Here is a 20,146-nt window from a genome sequence, read left to right on the forward strand (position 1 = left end):
ATGGATCACATGTATAGGATCCAGGAACAGGGTGCAGAGTTCCTATTCAAACATCCACGCCCCAACTCTAGTAGTGTTGTCCTCCTCTAAGACTAAGAAGACCTACGCCTCACCTCCAGATAAAGAGGGGAAGAGGATTGATGTTTGGCAGGTATTTCTATTCTGCAGGCACTCTGGGTATTAAAATTTCTAATTATACTACCTGCATGGCGAGATACCAGTATTCCCTATGGGAGCAGCTTTCACCGCTCCTGACTTCTCTGCCTGAGGATAAGCGCACTTTAGCCAAAAAGGCTCAGAGGGAGGGAATGCTCCTGGCAAAACAACAGTTGCAGGCTTCCAAACATATGGTGGACACTGCAGCTAAAACTCTTACCTCGGCCATTACATTGCATCGTCACTCTTGGCTTCGGTCCACCGCTCTCCAGTTAGACACAAGATCCTGGGTTGAGGATCTTCCTTTTGAAGGTGAAGGTCTATTCAGCTCCACTACGGACGCGGTCCTACAGGAAATGGACAAGAGTATCAAGATGTCACGTAACTTGGGAGTACCTTCATCTTCCTCTCGCCCTGGCAAGTCTCACCCATGGTCCAAACAATGGCCTAAGAAGCCCTACCACACCAAATCCCCTGAGGGTTCATGGAAGCCGTGTACGGGACAGCATGAGGCTAAGAGTTCCTTCACTGCAAGAGGGAAAACCAAGTTTTCTTCTTTTTCCACTCATATGGGAAAGTCTAAGGCTGGCAGAAATCTCAAGTAGGGACTTTGACTTTGGCATCCCCCCTTCTCTCCTCCCCACCTCCTCTGGGCCCACCCACCTCCACAGTTTCTTGCAAGCGTGGTGGCAGATTACCATTGACAAGTGGGTCTTGTCCATCATACAGGAGGGTTATGCGATAGAATTTGTTCAGCCCCCTTCGTTTCCCAGATTGGTGATCATACACCCTACAGTGGTTTTGCTGGAGGGAGTTTGCTAAAGGGAGTTCAAAATCCCGCCCTGAGCCATTCGTGGGAAGGGCGGGATATAAATCCCAAATAAATAAATAAATAAATAAAATCTGTTCAGCAAGCGAGCAATAGAACCCGTTCCCGATCATCTCAAGGGCCAGGGGTTCTACTCCAGGTACTTCACGATTCCCAAGTGGGATGGTGGTCTTCATCTGATCATGGATCTGCGGGGTCTGAATGAATTCATCACTTATCAGAAGTTCAGAATGCTGACTCTACAAAGCATCCTTCCACTCATCAACAAGGGAGATTGGATGGCTACCCTAGACTTGAAGGATGCCTACTTCCACATCAGCATCTTCCCCAGTCACAGGAGGTTTCTTCGGTTTGCCATTCAGACGCACCATTTTCAATATCAGGTGCTCCCTTTTGGGCTCTCTATGGTCCCCAGGGTCTTTACAAAGACCATGGTTGTTGTGGTGGCTTACCTCCCGGGTATCATCCTTTTTCCCTGCATAGACAATTGGTTGGTGGTTGCTGTGTCCGAAGCTTCTCTCAGAGCGCATCTACAGGTGGTTCTCAGCCTCTTGAGTGCACTAGGACTTCTGGTGAACGAGAAGAAATCTCACCTGGTCCCAGCGCAAAGAGTTCAGTTTACCGGAGCAATTTTGGACACCACCCAGCATCTGCCATTTCTTCCAGATTCCCGGGCGTTGGATATCATCTCCCTGGTTCAACTCCTTCAGGCGGTGAGATGCGCTTCTGTTCTGCAGATCCAACATCTCTTGGGCCTCATGGCAGCTACTACCAATGTTCTGCGCTTTGCGAGCCTCAGGATGCAAGTCCTCCAGCTCTGGTTCATCAAGAATTACAATCCGGTGAGAGATCTCCCGTCCAAGATTCTACAAATTCCTTCAATCTCTGGATTGGTGGGGGATGAAGTCCAATCTTTGCGGAGGAGCTCCATTTCATTTCTCTCTCCCCTCGCTCACGGTAACAACAGATGCCTTGCTGTGGGGATGGGGAGCGCACCTCAGAGATCTCTGCATAAGCGGCCCGTGGCCCCTGTCGATGGCTCACTATCATATTAGTTTTTTAGAGCTCATGGCAATCTGGCCTTGAGGTCATTTCTACCCCTAGTCAGCAGTCAGACAGTAGCTTTGGGAGACCTGCATAGCTTCTCAGACTTTCATTGCAGCCACCCACCTACCCGGGGAGCTCAATGTTCAAGCAGACTCCCTGAGCAGGGGAGAGGTCTCCCATCACGAATGGGAGCTGAACTGGAGATACCTCGAACCTCTGTTCCGGGAGTGGGGTCATCCCAGAATAGACATGTTTGCTACAGCAAACAATCAGAAGTGCGAACAATTCTGCTCCAGAGGAGGGATGGACCCAAGATCCCTAGGGGACAGTCTTCTGCTTCCATGGGCGGACAAGTTCCTCTACCTCTTCTCACCAAAGTGCTTCACAAATTGGCCCAGGAATGTCTGGAGTGTATCCTAGCTGCTCCTTGGTGGCCTCGACAGACTTCGTTTCCTGTCCTTCTAGCCATGGCAGAGGGGTGTCACCACAAGTTTCCATTGGAATCAGATCTCTTTTTGGCTCAAGGCGGCCGCCTGTTTCACCATGACATCCCTCACCTCAAATTGATGGCTTGGAGAGTCAGCTTCTAGAATTCTCTCACAGAGTGCAACATGTCATGTTGAAGAGTAGAAAGCTGTCAACTCGCCGCTCCCATGTGGGAAAGTGGTCTAAGTTCCTGTCCTTTCTGCAGAACAAGGGTATCAATGCACGTTCTGCTGGTCTTGAGCTTGTGTTTGAGTTTTTACTTTCTCTTGTTGATGCTGGACTTAATCGATTCAAGTATACCTGGCTGCCATCTCGGCTCATCATGACCCTGTGGATGGCACTTCGGTTTTTACCCACCAACATACAAAACGTTTTTTGAAGGGTCTTCTGCAGCTTCATCCGCCGTCTAAGGTTCCTCCTCCTGCTTGGGATCTGATGCTCGTCCTGGACCGGCTCTCAAGGCAGCCTTTTGAACCCTTGGCTACCTGCCCATTGCATCTTCTAGCCTGGAAGACTGCCTTCTTAGTGGCTGTCACTACAGCCAGGAGAGCAGGTGAGCTCGTGGCTCTGCGATGTGATGCTCCATACATTTCTTTTCAGGACGATGGGGTGTCCTTGGCCCCAGACATCTCGTTCCTCCCTAAGGTAGTGTCTAGTTTCCACCTTAATTTGGAAGTCTTTTTGTCTACTTTTTACCCTTTTCCTTCTTCGGTGGAAGAGAGACGTCTGCATGCCTTGGATGTTAAGAGGGTGTTGTTGTTTTTTGTGCATTGCACCAAGCCATTCAGGAAGGATCCCAATTCTATTTGTCTCCTATGCGGCACTTAGGTTGGGTCTCAAGATCTCTTCACAGAGACTTTCTAAGTGGATCACAGAAGCCATTAAACTTTGTTACCTGTTGGCGAAGTGTCCCTTGCTGGGGCCGCTCCGTGAGCATTCCACAAGGGCTATGGCTACTTCCACAGCGTTTCTGAAGGGTGCTTCTCTGGCGGACATCTGTTTGGCTGCAACCTGGGCATCTCCTCATGTCTTCATGTGACATTATGTCCTGGATGTCCGGAAGCATCACAGAGCACAGCTGGGTACCCTGGTTCTTCAAGCTGCTACTTCTGCATAACCGCCAGCTCCCTCCTCCAAGTAAGCCTAGCTTGCTAATCTCCCATGAGTGTGAAGCACAGAGACCATGAAGAAGATAAACAGGTTTCCTACCTGTAACTGATGATCTTCGAGTGGTCATCTGCGCATTCACACTACCCACCCTGCTTCCCCTCTGTTGCCGGTCATGGTACTCTTGATAGGTGGCGGCAGGAAGGAACTGGCGGGATATTCGCGCCCACCGGGTGGGCATGCGCACTGGGGCTGTTGCGCATGCCTACCGGGGTAGGACAGCGAAAAATCCCAGACTTTGGAGTTACCATTCGGTGCTGGCGCTTCATCCCATGAGTGTGAATGCACAGATGACCATTCGAAGATCATGTTACAGTTGGAAACCTGTTTTTCTGGTCCCATACATTTCTGTACTTTTCATTTTGACCAGTTCCCCATGCCCTATGTCTTTTCTGGTTCTTTTGAGATCACTCTTACCTAAATCATCTTATGAAAGCAGATTTTTAGTCACCTTTTTCCTCATGTGTAATGTTTTTATCGATTTTCTTTGTCCCACACAATCCCACGCACCACCAGCCCACTATAATTGGACTGTTGTCATCATCAAACTATTCCCTCTTTCCCCCCCACCACTCTGAAGACAAGTGGATTCATTTTCAATTTCTTTTTTTAAAAAAAATATAACCCTTATATTGATATATCAATATAAGCATGAACAAAAAAAAAGAGAAACAGGTACATACATTTGACACACTCACATGATTTGCCAGATAACAGGATCAACAGTAACCCATATGGTCCCATATACTCTTGGACGTGATCACATAGAGACCAGTGGCTCTCTGGATGAGACCCAAGAGATGTGGTCCCAGTATATTGTGCCCCTCTGAACTTTGTCCTAAGAATGACACATTTTTCAAAAGATCTGGAATAACAGTGCTTTCATTCTAACAAAGCCCCTCATATTTTATAAAATACAACTCAGTCGTATTTATCTATTGTTCTCACTTACTTGACCTTGTTGTGTTTAAAGCACAGGAATCATCAGAACATGTTTCAATCACTAATATGAAATCACTGCCTCATCTTCTTCTCTCCCTTTCCGGTGTCCAGACTGTAATGCCACCACACTTTTGCTCCTCCTTTCTTGCTTTCATCTTTTAAACGCTAGTGCCATTGCAACCCCCTTTGAGGTTTAAGGATGATTTACACATTAATTATGCTAAACATGCATGAGTACATTGACACTCCATGATTTCTGATACTTATTTGATGAAGGCTGAATGAGAAAGCCAGAGCTGTTGACACTAACTCTTCAGATGAGGAGAAACCTTGCCCACTTCAAACACCACCATTTTGTGTTACTCAGGTTTGGTGCTTGTTAATACACTTTCCATGGGAAGAGCAGGAGAATATTTCTCCAATGGCAGATGGAAACCTCAAGCTAGGCAGCTGGCCCACATATTTGGTGGCTTTTTGTAAGACTTCTATGCATGCTTGCTTGTGGTGACTAACACACAAGCAAATTAGAAATATGAAGCAATAATATGGCAATAACAATTCCATTATACTTACATCTAGCACATGGTTAATTTCCATGATAAATGTGTGGTCAATATTTCATCTTTTAAGACATGATTGTGATAACATTCATTTACAGAGACCATCTGGTACAGTTCCTAGTGTCAGGGCTGGCTCTGCCACTAGACAAACTAGGTGATTGCCTAGGGCACCAGCCTTCTGGGTACACCAAATTGGGCACCCTCATGTGTCTAGGGCAAGGGTGGCCAAACTTGCTTAACCCAAAAGCCACATAGCATAAACGTCAGATGTTTGAGAACCACAAGACATGAACATCAGATGTTTGAGAGCTGCAAGGGAGGGAGGGAGGGAAATAGATTTTGGGGAGGAGAGGTGGAAAGAAAGCAACTTTAACTTTAAATGTGTTCTCCAAGCTGCCAACGGACTTGGCTTGGAGAAGGGATTTAAAGTGAAAAATACCTTCTCCAAGCTGGCCGATGGGGGCTTCAAGAGCCACACAATATGTGTGAAAGAGCCACATGTAGCTCCTGAGCCGCAGTTTGGCTACCCCTGGTCTCGGGCCAGCTCTGCCTTTTGTTGTTGTTCAGTCGGACAGTCAAGTCCAACTCTTTGCGACCCCATGAACAAAGTCACACCAGGCCCTTCTGTCTTCTACCATCCTCCAAAGTCTGCTCAAATTCGTGTTAGTTACATCAGTAACGCTGTCCAGCAATCTCATCTTTTGCAGTCCCTTTCTTCTTTTGCCTTCTGTCTTTCCCAGCATCAGGGTCTTTTCCAGTGAGTGCTCCCTTCTCATTTGGTAACCAAAGTATTTCAGCTTCAGCATCTGACCTTCCACGGAGCAGTCAGGGTTGATTTCCCTTTGGACTGAGTGATTTGATCTTCTTGCAGTCCAAGGGACTCTCAAGATTCTTCTCCAGCACCACAACTAGAAAGCATCTATTCTTCTGCACTCAGCCTTCCTTATGGTCCAACTCTCACAGCCATACATTACTACTGGGAATACCATCGCTTTAACTATACAGACTTTTGCTGGCAGGGTGATGTCTCTACTTTTTATTATACTGCCCAGGTTCGCCATAGCTGTCCTCCCAAGGAGCAAATGTCTTTTAATTTCATGGCTACAGTCACCATCTGCAGTGATCTTGGATCCCAAAAATGTAAGGTCTGTCACTACTTCCATGTCTTTCACTTCTATTTGCCAAGGTGTGATGGGGCCAGATGCCATGATCTTAGTTGTTTTGATGTTGAGTTTCAAGCCTACTTTTGTGCTCTCCTCTTTCACCCTCAACAAGAGGTTCTTTAGGTCCCCCTGACTTTCTGCCATTAGAGTGCATATCTGAGGTTATTAATGTTTTTCCCGGCAATCTTAATTCTGGTTTGTGCTTCATCTAGGCCAGCATTCCACATGATGTACTCTGCATATAAATTAAATAAGCAGGGTGACAATATACATCCTTGTCGAACCCCCTTTCCTATTCTAAACCAATCAGTTGCTCCATAACTGTTCTGACAGTTGCTTCTTGACCCTTATACAGGTTTCTCAGGAGACGTGTGAGGTGGGCTGGTACTCCCATCTCCTTAAGTACTTGCCACAGTTTGTTGTGATCCACACAATCAATGGCTTTAGCGTAATCAATGAAGCAGAAATAGACATTTTTCTGATACTCCAGTGCTTTCTCCATAATCCAGCAAATGTTGGCAATTTGATCTCTAGTTCCTCCACCTCTCTGAAACCCAGCTTGAACTTCTGGTAGTTCCCGATCGACATACTGCTGAAGCCTAGGTTGTAGGATCTTTAACATGACCTTGCTGGCATGCGAAATGAGTGCAATGTTGCAATAGTTTGAACATTCCTTGGCATTACCCGTCTTTGGGACTGGAATATAAACTGATCTTTTCCAATCCTGTGGCCACTGTTGTGTTTTCCAAATATGTTGACATAATGTGTGCATCACTTTAACAGCATCATCTTTTAGGACTTTGAATAGCTCAACTGGAATACTGTCATCTCCGCTTGCATTGTTGTTAGTAATGCTTTCTAAGATTCATTTGACTTCACACTCCAGAATGTATGGCTTGAGGTCAGCGATTTCACCATCATGGTTGTCAAGGACATTGAGATCCTTCTTGTATAATTCTTCTGTGTATTCTTGCCACCTCTTCCTAATCTCTTCTGTTTCTGTTAGGTCCCTGCCATTTTTGTCCTTTATCATGGCCATCTTTGCATGAAACATTCCCTTGATTTCTCCAATTTTCTTGAAGAGATCTCTTGTCCTTCCCATTCTATTATTTTCCTCTATTGCTTTGCATTGTTCCTTCAGGAAGGCCTTCTTATCTCTCCTAGCTGTTCTCTGGAAATCTGCATTCAGCTGGGTGAATCTTTCCTTTTCACCTTTGCCTTTCGCTTTCCTTCTTTCCTCAGCTATTTGTAAAGCTTCATCAGACAGCCACTTTGCTTTCTTGCATTTCTTTTTCTATGGGATGGTGCTGATTGCTGCCTTCTGTACAGTATCATGAACCTCTGTCCATAGTTCTTCAGGCACTCTGTCAATCAACTCTAGTTCCTTAAACCTATTCTTCACCTCCACTGTATATTCATAAGGGATGTGATCAAGGTCAGACCTGAATGGCCTAATGGTTTCCCTAGTTTTCTTCAGTTTAAGCCTGAATCTTGCAAGGAGTAGCTCATGATCTGAGCTGCAGTCAGCTTCAGATCTTGTTTTGGTTGACTATAAGGAGCTTCTTCATCTTTGACTGCAGAGTATATAATCAATCTGGTTTCTGTGTTGCTCATCAGGTGATGTCCATCTGTAGAGTCGCCTTTTAGGTTGTTGGAAGAGGGTGTTTGCTATGACCAGCTTGTTCTCTTGGCAAAACTCTATTAGCCTTTGCCTTGCTTCATTTTGTTCTCCAAGGCCAAACTTGTCAATTGTAGTGATCCTCTGAGTTAAATTCACCCATTCCTGTCCATTTTAGTTCACTGATTCCCAAGATGTCGATGTTCAGTTTTGCCATCTCTTATTTGACCACATCTGGCTTACCTTGATTCATAGATCTTACATTCCACAATTCCAATGCAGTATTGTTCTTTGCAGCATCGGACTCAGGGCCGGCCCTGCCACTAAGCAAACTAGGCAATTGCCTAGGGTGGCAATGGCCCAGGGATGCTCAGGCGCCCCTCACCCCCACGGAAGCAGTGGAGGCTGCAGCAGCGTGGACCAACATGGTGTTCTTCTTTCCTTTTTCCCTTCCCTCTCTCCCTTTCTGCACTTCCAGCAGGCCAGCGGCAGCAAAGAAAAGCACAGTGCCGTTCCTTCTTTCCCCCCTCCCCTTTCTCCTTCTCTGGGGCTCCAGGCGGCCAGTGGCAGCAAAGGCAAGCATGGTGCCCTTCCTTCCTTTTCCCCTCCCCTCTCTCCCTCCTTGGGGCTCCAGGCAGCCGGTGGCAGCAAAGACAAGCGTTCTTTTTCCCTTCCCCTCTCTCCCTCCCTGGGGCTTCAGCAGCGGCAGAAGTGAGCACGGTGTCCTTCCTTCCTTCCTTTTCCCCTCCCCTCTCTCCCTCTCTGGGGCTTCAGGTGGTTAGCAGTAGCAGCAGCAGTGACAGCAGAGACCAGTGTGGTGCCCAGGGCTTTTTTTGAGCAGGAACATACAGGAACGCAGTTCCAGCTAGCTTGGTGTGAGGGGGTGTGACCTAATATACAAATAAATTTCTGCTGGGCTTTTTCTACAAAAAGCCCTATGTGAAACAGTGGTGACATCAGGGGGTGTGGCCTAATATGCAAATGAGTTCCTGCTGGGCTTTTTCTATCAAAAAAAGCCCTGGTGGTGCCCTTCCTTCCTTTTCCCCCTCCCCTCTCTCTCTCCCATGGCTGATGCGAGCATGATGTCCTCCCTTCCTTCCCCCCACCCCTCCTTCCTTGGGCTCCAGCAGCAGCAGCAGCAGGGATAGACAGAGAGAAGCACGGTGTCTTTCCTCCCTTTTCCCCACCCCTCTCTTCCTCCCTGGGGCTCCAGCAGCAGCGCCCACAGGGGCAAAGACAAACACGGTGCCTGTCCTTCCTTCCCCCCTCCCCCTCCCTCCCTGGGGTTCCAGAGACCCCAGTGCCACTGTTGAGACTTGAGACCAGGTGCAGAAAGCTAGAAATGATTCCCCCTCCCCTTCAGCCCGAGAAGAAACCCAGCAGTTTCTTGAAGCTCATGTAGGGTGATCTCTCCAGCCACTGAGAGTAGGCAGGTTGTATACATTTTGTCTTTTGGTCCCCGCATGTTTCATCCCCCTTCCTCATTCTCTTGCCAACCAAGGACATTTGGTGAAGGCTGCCTGTTGCTCAGATTGGCATTCCCTTGTATTTTCTGGAGAGAAACCTCTGGATGCAGTGCCATAAGTTTGCTGTGACTTGACAGCACTTTACAAACTGCTGCTGCTAACAAATGACCCATCATGTGTACCAGAGATTTTTTTTGCTCCAAACTTTTCCTTACTTACTTTGGAAGAGGAATCTACAGCATTATATCCCACTGAGGTCTCTCCCTTCCTCAGGTTCCACCCTGAAATATCCAGGAATTTCCCAACCCAGAATTGGCAGCCTTTGGGCATGCAGTGCTGTAGGAAGGTAGTAACATTCTCCTCACATGTCAGGATGAGTCCCCTCTTCCAAAACAATAAAAAGAGAAACATAGAAGAAGCTGATGCTAGTTTTAGACCCAGTCTGCCACTGGCTACACAATAAGGAGGGAGGGATAATATACAATCATAGAGTTGGAAGGGATTTCCAGGGTCATCTAGTCCAACCCCCACTCGGGAAGTTCTCACATTGGGCCAGTGGGGGCTCCCCCAACGTCATCAGCGCAATGACGTCAGCCAGAAGTGCCATCATCACGCCAGTGATGACGTGCGGTGGCCTCTCTAGACGTTTCCAGGAAAACTATGGTTTTCCCGGCTGCTCTAGCCATATGGGAGGGAAAACTCCAGGGAACTCATTGTACCATAGAGTTTTCCCTCCCAAATGGCTAGAGCGGCTAGGGAAACCATAGAGTTTTCCCGGAAATGCCTAGAGTGGCTGCGAGCAACGTTGCCGGCGTAATGATGTCATGTCCGGGTGACATCATTGCGTCGTGCTTGCAAAAGTCCCTCGCCGGAGAACAGAGGGGACTTGGCAACCCTACGTCTATCAGACTGTGGGCTGAAGGTCCTCTGGGCTGCAGTCCTATGAGCATTTTCCTCCAAAGATTGGACTTACTTCTGAGTAGAACTGCTCTTCTGCCCTTCTGGCACCATTCAAATTTAAATCTCATTTGAAACAGGTTTAGTTGCCGTGGATTTCCCCAAATGAACTTTGTACATTTTTGTGAAGGCCCTTACAATCCCCTTTCAGAGATCAAACAATCCAAGGGCTCCTTAACTGGAAGCTTCAGGTGGGTAGCCTGACAGAGGGAACTTTGACTCTCGACTGGAAAATCTTGCTGGTCTTTAAGATGCTACTGGATCTAAGGTGCTAAATGGGAGTTGTGATTCTAGTGATTCTGTGATTCTAATATAAGCATGTTGTAATCTCCAGCAGGTTTTCCCTAATGACGTCATCCCCTTATATCCATTCATTCTCTTCCTGCTGATCTCCATCTTTGGAGAATTTTGGTTCTCTGGATCCAGAAGTCAGTCTCATAGCTCTTGTCTGTTAAGAAAATTTATCTGCAGGCACAATTACGAATGAAACAAGCCAACACAATTTGTCTTCATTCAGCCAGAGAGGTCCAGGACATGACAGAAGTAATTGTCTCCTTCGGCCCCCACCTTTAGTCTTTAGAAACTAGAGGACTAAACGCACTGGTGTATCCTCCCAGATATTTGTCATGTTCCACTGAAAGCTAAGTGGCAACTTTTGCAACAGGAAGTTTCTAGTTACTGCAGTTTACGTTTGCCTGCAATGTTGTCTGCTTTGTAAAATAGCCTCTTCAGAATTAACAGCAGGAGATGGGGGAAAGAACATGTTGAACACAGCTGGATTGTTTCCGAGGAAAGAAGAGGTCGCTTTGCACAAAGGAGAATGAACTTCTGAGCTAATTGCAAAATATTTTGGTAGAATTGATTCCCCCCACCTCATACTAAAAAGATTGAGACAGAGAAACAGGAGGTTTCCTATTTTGATCTCTGATAAAGTTTACTGCCTGGTTTATTGCTTTTTTTGCTGTTGCTACTTGATGTTCTTTTGCTTGCTCCTCCATCACCAGTTTTATTGTAGTTGTCATTGATACAGCTGAATGCTTTAAATTGGGAGCTTAAACTTTTAATTAGCATTTGTAAACCACTTTGTGGGGTTTCATGGCTGAAAAGCCATGTAAAAGTATTGTAATTAATTAAATAGGGCTTTAACAATGACAAGAAAGGTCTGAGAAGAAAAGAAAGCATATAATCAAACATATTAAGGAAAACAAATATATCATCTTGAAGCCTAGCTGCTCCAACACATTAAGTGCTGGTTAAGTAAATGTGCACACTTTTTACTTTGGGGGAAGAAAACAGCCTCAGTTGGTTTCAGAACCACACAGAAGTGTTTAGGTTCCACTTCAGATTAGACAAAGGTTTATCCCATTTGGAAACCAGGGAAGGGGATCTGTCCTCTCTGCTCATTGCCCTGCTGAGGAGGAGAGGCAGGTGCCTGCTAGTCTGCCTAGCAGGGCAGACTCAGTCACAGGGGTGTGGTGCTGGAGGACATTCAACCCCTTGGAATACTTCACCTGTTCCTCTTTACCTGAAGACTAAGCTTCAGAAAAAGCTAAGCCCCTGCGCAGAATCTATAAGCTCAACAACAGAAGGCATCTAGAGCCTGAGAACTGGGAGGCAGGATCTGGGGAAGCCAGACTCTGGGAATAGGACTCCACTCTCCTCCTTACTTGCTTGCCACCTATTCCTTCCTTGCACCAAAGTAAACAAATAGAATCCATGGATCTTCAGCAGGGTTGTCAGCCAGGAAACTGAGTAGCTTTCCACACACAGCAACTACTGTCTTGGTATAAAATATGATTACGCACAATTGCTACACTTTGGTCATGAGGAACATCAACATTATTTCTCTTCTTCATCTACAGTTGCCATGTCCTCCTTGGCCAAAAGCAGGAGATGGAGGGATAGGGTTGCCAGATCCGTGCTGGAGATTTGGGGAAGGAGCCTGGGGAGGAGAGATCTCAGTGAGGCACAATGCCACAGAGTCCACGCTTCAGATCGTCCGTTTTCTCCAGGGGAACTGATCTTTGTAGTCTGGAGATCAGCCATAATTCGGGGGGATCCCCAAGTCCCACCTGGAGGCTGGCATCCATTTGCAGTCTTCAGTTTCTGTTCTTCCACCCATAGAAAGCCACAGAGGGAGGCTTATGCCAATGTTAGCCTGTGATGTCAGCAGCATGCAAAGGCCAGTGCGGACTTCTGTGCAGGTACAACTGGGATGTACTCCCACACCATAAGCTGCATGCATTTGCATCATTATGTACATCCGGGGGGGTGGGTCCTGGGGGAGCACAGCAGAACAGAGTTCCAGAACCTCTTTGTTGAAACAAAATTATCAAAAATAATGTTTAAAAGGTCATGAGGGGCACCTGTGTGTTTTTCCTTCATTTCCCTCTTAAGAGTTCCGGCACCTATTTTTTTCAGGGGAAAAGCCTGAAAAAATTTTCTCCCCAATGGGGACTCAAAGCCCCTTAGAACATCATTCACCCTTCCTCCATTTTCTCACAACCACCATCATGTGAGAAAGGTTAGGTTGAAAGTGTGTGCCTGGTCCATGGCCACCCACCAAGCTCCCATGATCAGTGTGGGGATTCAAACCTGAGACCAATTCCCCACTAGGCTTGTTCTGGCATCAGAGCTCTCCCCCCCTCCCCCCCCCACACACACACTTCCGTCAGATTTTGCATAGGCTGCCCCAAGCAAGATCCTCCAAAAACCAGTTTCTGCTTATAGCGGGAAAGAGGTGAGGCAAGTTGCAGCCCTGAACAATGACAAAGTTGCCGCTCCAATGCCTGAACAAGCCTAGTGGGGAATCGATCTGAGTCCTCCAGGATCCCCGTCCAACACTCTAGCCACTACACCAAGCCAGCTTTCAACACTGTCATTTAGCAATGATGATGACCAATGCTCCTCCACATTTCTTTCCCCTTCCTGAGGCAGAACCAGACACTGGCAAGAGACATGACATTGGTCTCAGCATACCTCATTTTTATTTAGCATGGTATTTGGAAATTACCTCATATTTTTGCTACTCAGCTGGCTTTTCCCCCCAGAAAATCAAGTGCGCAAGCATTTCTGCAAATCACTAATCATGTATATGAGGAGTCCCCAACCTTTTTGAGTCTGTAAGTACCCTCAGGGTGGTGTAGGACTTGCCAGCTCCAGGTTAGAAAATACTTGGAATTTTTTTTTGGGGGGGGGTGAAGCCTGAAGAGGCTGAGGTTTGGGGAGTGGAGGGACTTCAGTGGAGTATAATGCCTTACAGTCCCCTTTCCAAAGCAGCTATTTTCTGCAGGTGAACTGATCTCATTCACCTGGAGCTCATTTGCAAGTGCAGGCAATCTCTAGCGACCACCTGAGTTGGCAACTCTAGGGCGGTAGGTACAGCCACAGAACGACTGCAAAAAGAGATGGCGCCAACCACAAAATATCAGCAAGTTAGGCAATACATAACTGCCATAGCAATTATGCCAGTATTACAGGCAGAAGTTCTGTTTCATAGGATGCCTTTTGAAATAAACATCGTATTTAAAAATATCTTCTTGCATGCCCACAGCTTGTCTTCGGTTGCACAATGAAGTTGCTGTGGTGGCAACTCCTGGCAAAGCAACAAAAATCTGCACAGCCAATCAGAAGCCCTGCTGGTCCTGTACACTTTCTAAAAACACTTGGCAGGCCCCAGAAAAGGTCTTGGCTACCCTACAGAGTACCCACAGGTGCCATGTTGGGGAGCCCTGATGTAAGCAGTCCCCTTGCATGTGTGATGTAAGTCAAAATAACCAAGTCCAGTGAGTGTTCCTTTCTTTCTGTGAGTAGAAGAAATCACAAGCTGCAACTTTGTCATGTTTGTGTCAAAGGAACCTTGATGCTGTGTGGTTTCATGGCTCCAGTTTAATGCTGCTTACTTGATGTGAACAATTCTCAGCTGTACAAGAGCCACGGGAGTTGATAATCAGAAATGCCTGACTCCCCATACTCTTCAAGACAATACAGAGATGAAATGCCTGGACTGGCATCTGCTTGATGTTACGAGAAGTATTGGTCCTGAGTCATCTCAGGCCACATTACTGGTGATTTAGGAGGCACAGTGTGTACCTCTCATTTTCCTCCAATTTCTTGTGGCACTGGACCAGCAACAGTCAATGATGCAGGAAGAGCCTTGGCCACTAGACCAAAAGGTCTAATAGCAGCTGTAAACCATCCGGGCTGAAGAACAGCCAACCAGGACGGAGACAGTGTCAGCAGTCTTCTCCAGAATTGAAAAGATTCAGCTGTATGACTCATGCACTGCAATGAAGAACTATGTGTTTTGGAACAAACCTCAGACCTCTTCAGTTTCCTTATTTAACTGGTGTTTCGTAAGTGCTTCTTGCTTAATTGAGTGCTGGCCAGTTTACACTAGTTCATATTAGCTTTATCACTGAAAGTTCAGATGAGTTCAATAAGCAATTTGATTAGCATGCTTTATTTTTCAAGATGTTGCTCTCTCAACGCTGTAGCTCACTTTGACGGTGGCAGAAGAAGGGCAAAATATACAATCCTGAGGGTATCTCCAGCTTCTATCTCAGTTCTACGGATCATCTTAAGTGCCCAATAAGCCATAATAAAGGATTCTTATTTCAGTGCACTAATGTGCAACCCTCTTTTTTTTCTTATTGTAGCTCTATTATACTAGTTATAAGGTATCATTTGATGCTAGTTATCATAGCTAGTACAGAGGACAATGTGAAAGGTTAAGGAACTGCACAAAAACACCCAAAATGAACCTCAAAGAGTGGAGCTGACTTATGACTTCTTAATAATATAAATGGGCAAGCATTATAAAGCCCTTATTGATCCTACATACCTAAGCAATCCATCACTGGACAGGGTAATAAGGTGTTATAAATATGCAAAATAATAGTGCATTAACCTAAATTACATCAATAAAGTGCAAAGTGAACGAAAAATAAAGCAGCAAGTTCCTGACGGGGTTGAATATTTGCATAATGTGCCTGTGGTGGAAGCCTGCGTTGCTTTAAATTCTAAGCTGACTTTTATACCCTGCACAGGCTGTGTTTCTTGAGCAGGAAAAGTGTATAGTGTTGAAAATCAGAACATTCCCCTCCCCCCGAAAGTTTTATGGTGGGCCTAAAAATTCAGAACTCAAGTTCTCCAGGCCAGCAATCCACACAAACTCTTCCTAAGCAGAAGCTTAACTGCTCACTTCAGCAGGGCTTCTTGTAAGCACTGCATTCACGGAGTTCAGGCTGAAGGTTTGAAACAAAGCAATAATTTCCAGTTTTTGCTGACAAGGGAACAAAATCCCAAGCCTAAATGCCTGATGATGAAAGGCTGAAATTGAAAACTCTTATCAAAATTTCATGAACTTTTTTTCAACATTCCAGAACTTCTCTTGCCTTTTGTCTGTCCTCTCTTGAGATCACCCTGTCACTCAAAAAGACCTGTCAGACTTCCAGGGGCCATCCGGATGAGCCATTTATACGTAAATGCACCTTGATTTCTCATTTTCAAGACACTATCTGCACATCTCAAAGAGTCCTCTGTGGAATATTGCTCTGTGAAAGTGTACAGCAGGCCCCGGTTGGTGACTGTTTATGACATAAACACTGAAAGTGAGAAGAGACATTAGGAAGAAAGCACTTGCTATATTGTGGTCACTTTCAGTTAATAGAAGCTCATTCTAATGAATCAGTCTGAGGTGAGGGAAAGCCGGACTGGGTGGGTGAATGTCTTGACCTTTTGGCCAAGTCTTGGCTTAGGCTTCCCAACCCCCCCCCCCCCAGGGCGGGGGACCCTCGAATTTGTAGCCTCCTCCCCTGCTCTCCAAAAATCCAGAAGCGGGGTGGGGGAGAGAAACGGCGCAAATTTTGGTGGCACTCGCTCTGGGCCAGTGAGAGAAAAGAACATGCAAACTGATCCGTTTGTAAAATGTGTGCCTTTAAGGCTGGGCAGGAAACAGGAAGGGCTTCATTGGAAAGGGTCAGTAATAGTTTCCATGGAGAACGGCCCCTCCCTTTCTTTTGCTTTCGTTTTCACAGCAAGTAAAGTTCTGCAGGAAGATCTAGTAAGTATTTGTGTGTGAGAGAGAGGGAGGGGGCAGGGGATTCCCTGGTTTGGAGGCCCTCCCCCCCTTTAGAAAGCATGGGGGGGAGGGAAATGTCTACTGGGCACTCTATTATTCCCTATGGAGAACGATTCCCATAGGGAATAATAGGGAATTGATCCGTGGGTATTGGGGGCTCTGGGGGGGGGCTATTTTTTGAGGTAGAGGCACCAAATTTTTAGTATAGCATCTAGTGCCTCTCCCCAAAATACCCCCATGTTTCAAAACGATTGGACCAGAGGGTCCAATTCTATGAGCCCCAAAAGATGGTGCCCCTATCCTTAATTATTTCCTAAGGAAGAAAGGCATTTAAAAAGGTGTGCTGTCCCTTTACATGTGATGGCCAGAACTCCCTTGGAGTTCAATTATGCTTGTCACACCCTCGTTCCTGGCTCCACCCCCAATGTCTCCTGGCTCCGCCCCCAAAGTCCCCAGATTTTTCTTTAATTGGACTTGGCAACCCTATCCTGGCTTGATGTATTACCTGCAAAAGGAAAGGAGCAGAAGCTCAGCCATAGTTCTTTTAATTTCTTCCCATTTCCACAAATTACCCAGAATCAAGTTCTTGCACTAGATCCAAGACCACAACAAATAGCAATAGCATTTCTTTATACAGGTCTGCTTATACACCCACCCCAAGGAAAGATAAGAGTGTATGGTTTACAGTTCATCCTCTTGTTGGTTTTTATTTTTTTTAAAATATATATATATATATAGGACTGATTCCTCACTAGTAGCCGCTTTGCCTCCAGGCTTCTGCCTTCCTCGGATCAAGCGATCAATTCCCCACCAGTTGCTGCATGGGCTCATTTTGATCCTCAGCTCCCTCCGATTTCCCTCACAGCTTGCTGCTCTCTCTCTCTCTCTCTCTCTCTCTCTCTCTCTCTCTCTCTGAGATTTGGAAGCTGCGAGGAGAATTGGAGAGAACCGTGAGTCAAAATGTGGCCATGCAGCTACTAGTGGGGGATTCTCTCATTGGGGGCCTGAAGTAAAATGAAACTGGCAGAGGGCTTCTGCAGATGTCATCCCACTAACTCCTGCAACTCTTTGTGATTTCCTAGCCTGTGTCCTTGGAGTCTTGGGACTAGAGGCTGTGCAGTATCCCTCTTGTGCACTAGAGTTCATGTCTAACCTGGGTGCTATATTTTTGGTTTTAGGACTGATTTCTCACTAGCAGCTGCTCCACCCCCTGAGCGTCTGCTTTCCTTGGATCAAGTGATCAAATCCCCAGTAACCAGACCAGAAACTAGTTTTCAGAAGGAGCATTTTAAGAGGCCTCATCCATTGATTCCAAGACTAACAAGTTCTGTGGCTATAGTCCTTGCTCTAGTCACACAGCCCACTTGCCTCTAGGCTGACAGCAGGCACTAGCCCTGACCTGGATAACCCAGACAAGTCCGATCTCATCAAATCTGAAGCTAAGCAGGGTCAACTCTGGCAAGTACTTGGATGGGAGACCACCTTGAAATAGCAGTAGTCGGGAGGACAGGGGCAGGCTTTATTCAGCCACCTCTCTGAATATCCTCCAAGCCCCTAGTAGGAAGTCACTCACCAGAGATCACTATGACTTCCAGGCACACGAACACACACACACATATATATATAATAGAAGCCAACAGGCATTAGTAGATACATCTCAGGAGGTTAGATTTAGTCAGGAAGCCTCCAGTTGCCATCTCTCTGTCCTGATATCTGTGAGATGTCATTGCTTATGCACTGAGGACTGGGTTCAGATTATTATGACTAGATACAAGTCATCCTGATCCTCTGCCAGTAGCATAATAACCACAGAAATGCAAAAGGGATGATGGGCCAGGAATGCTGTTTAAGCTTATTTCTTTATCTGTTTACCCATCTTCCAAAAGACATTAGAAACGGTGGTATTGACTAGGCCAGCTGGCAAGCAACTCCTGGTCTATTTAGTTTTACACACAAAGAAAGAAGCAGGGTATCCCATCCACACCCCTCCCACACCCTTATGACTCACCCTTATGGAGAGCCAGTTTGGTGTAGTGGTTAAGTGTGCGGACTCTTATCTGGGAGAACTGGGTTTGATTCCCCACTCCTCCACTTGCACCTGCTAGCATGGCCTTGGGTCAGCCATAGCTCTGGCAGAGGTTGTCCTTGAAAGGGCAGCTGCTGTGAGAGCCCTCTCCAGCCCCTCCCACCTCACAGGGTGTCTGTTGTGGGGGAAGAAGGTAAAGGAGATTGTGAGCCGCTCTGAGACTCTTCGGAGTGGAGGGCAGGATATAAATCCAATATCTTCTTCTTCTACCCTTCCAAATTCCCAAATTGAGATACATTTGAGATATTTTAATAACTTATTGTGATTTTATTGTAATACTGTAATTTTATGTTGTCTTAATTGATGTTAGCTGCCCTGAGCACATTAGGGGAGGGTGAGATAGATAGATAGATAGATAGATAGATAGATAGATAGATAGATAGATAGATAGATAGATAGATAGATAGATAGATAGATAGATAGATAGATAGATAGATAGATAGATAGATAGATAGATAGATAGATAGATAGATAGATAGATAGATAGATAGATAGATAGATAGATAGATAGATCTTTAAAACATTGCTGGGGCACAGGGGATCAAAGTGTTGCTCATCATTAGTGCTATCCCACAACAATCTCACTAACGTACACCCAGGCTGCTGCCACAGCACTGGTTTTGCTCCTACAGGGCTAATTTCAGTTTTTCCAGCCTATAACACCCAGAGGTGAAAGTAAGCTACATTTCCTACTGGTAGTGTTTCTCTTGGGGGATCAAAGCAGAAGAGGGGATGTACCACTTTAGCCACTTTCTTACAAGTGCTCAGCACCAGTTTATACCAGCTTACTGTCACCCCTGATAGTGCTTGGACCTCTAGAAAACCCAAGAAAACCAATTTGACCAAAAAGGAATGCATATATCAAAGGCAATGGCTCCTCCACAATATTACCTCCAAATCTCTCAAAAACTGTTTCTGTAACACAGATTTTTTTTTTAAGTCATTTAAAGGGATAAGAAATTAACATGCTGAAATGTTCTAGAAACAGTGGACAGTTTGTCTGCTAGAATGGCTTACTCCATAAGGGATTTACAATTTAGTTGCATAGGAAGCTTGTTTTGCTGTACACCAAAGGATGCTGCAATTGTACAGCACAGCCATATTGAAACAGACCAAGGAGTAGGAGTAGATTGGCTAATGCATGGAGTGACCATCTGCTCTATAATTAGGGATGAGCCTAATTATATTCATTTCTTTTGGAGTCCGTATGTTGTCATTGTCATCCGTTTCAGTTCACCTCATTTATGCTGCTGTCGTTGATGGTCCTTTTGTTTCTTTTTTCACCATTTCTGTGCCACTTAGATGCTATTTATATGCAATTGACACCAAATACTTTTGGAAAAAACGTGTACATTTTATCAGATCAAATCAGTATGAGAGGGAAAAAATCATGCAAAAAGATTCAGTGGTTGATTTTTGACAAATGAGAAATGAAACTGAAGTGATGATACTCAAATTGAACCAAGAAGTCTGCAAAAATTGTCCTTATCCCTTTGTTGATAATCCCACATCATTTCAGAGTATGTCCCCATTTCTTACAGTGTCTTATTCAAACAGTGCTTCCCAAACTTTTTGCTATGGTGCTAA

The sequence above is a fragment of the Heteronotia binoei genome, chromosome 13 (genome assembly GCF_032191835.1).
Source record: "Heteronotia binoei isolate CCM8104 ecotype False Entrance Well chromosome 13, APGP_CSIRO_Hbin_v1, whole genome shotgun sequence".
In the NCBI taxonomy this organism is placed as follows: domain Eukaryota; kingdom Metazoa; phylum Chordata; class Lepidosauria; order Squamata; family Gekkonidae; genus Heteronotia; species Heteronotia binoei.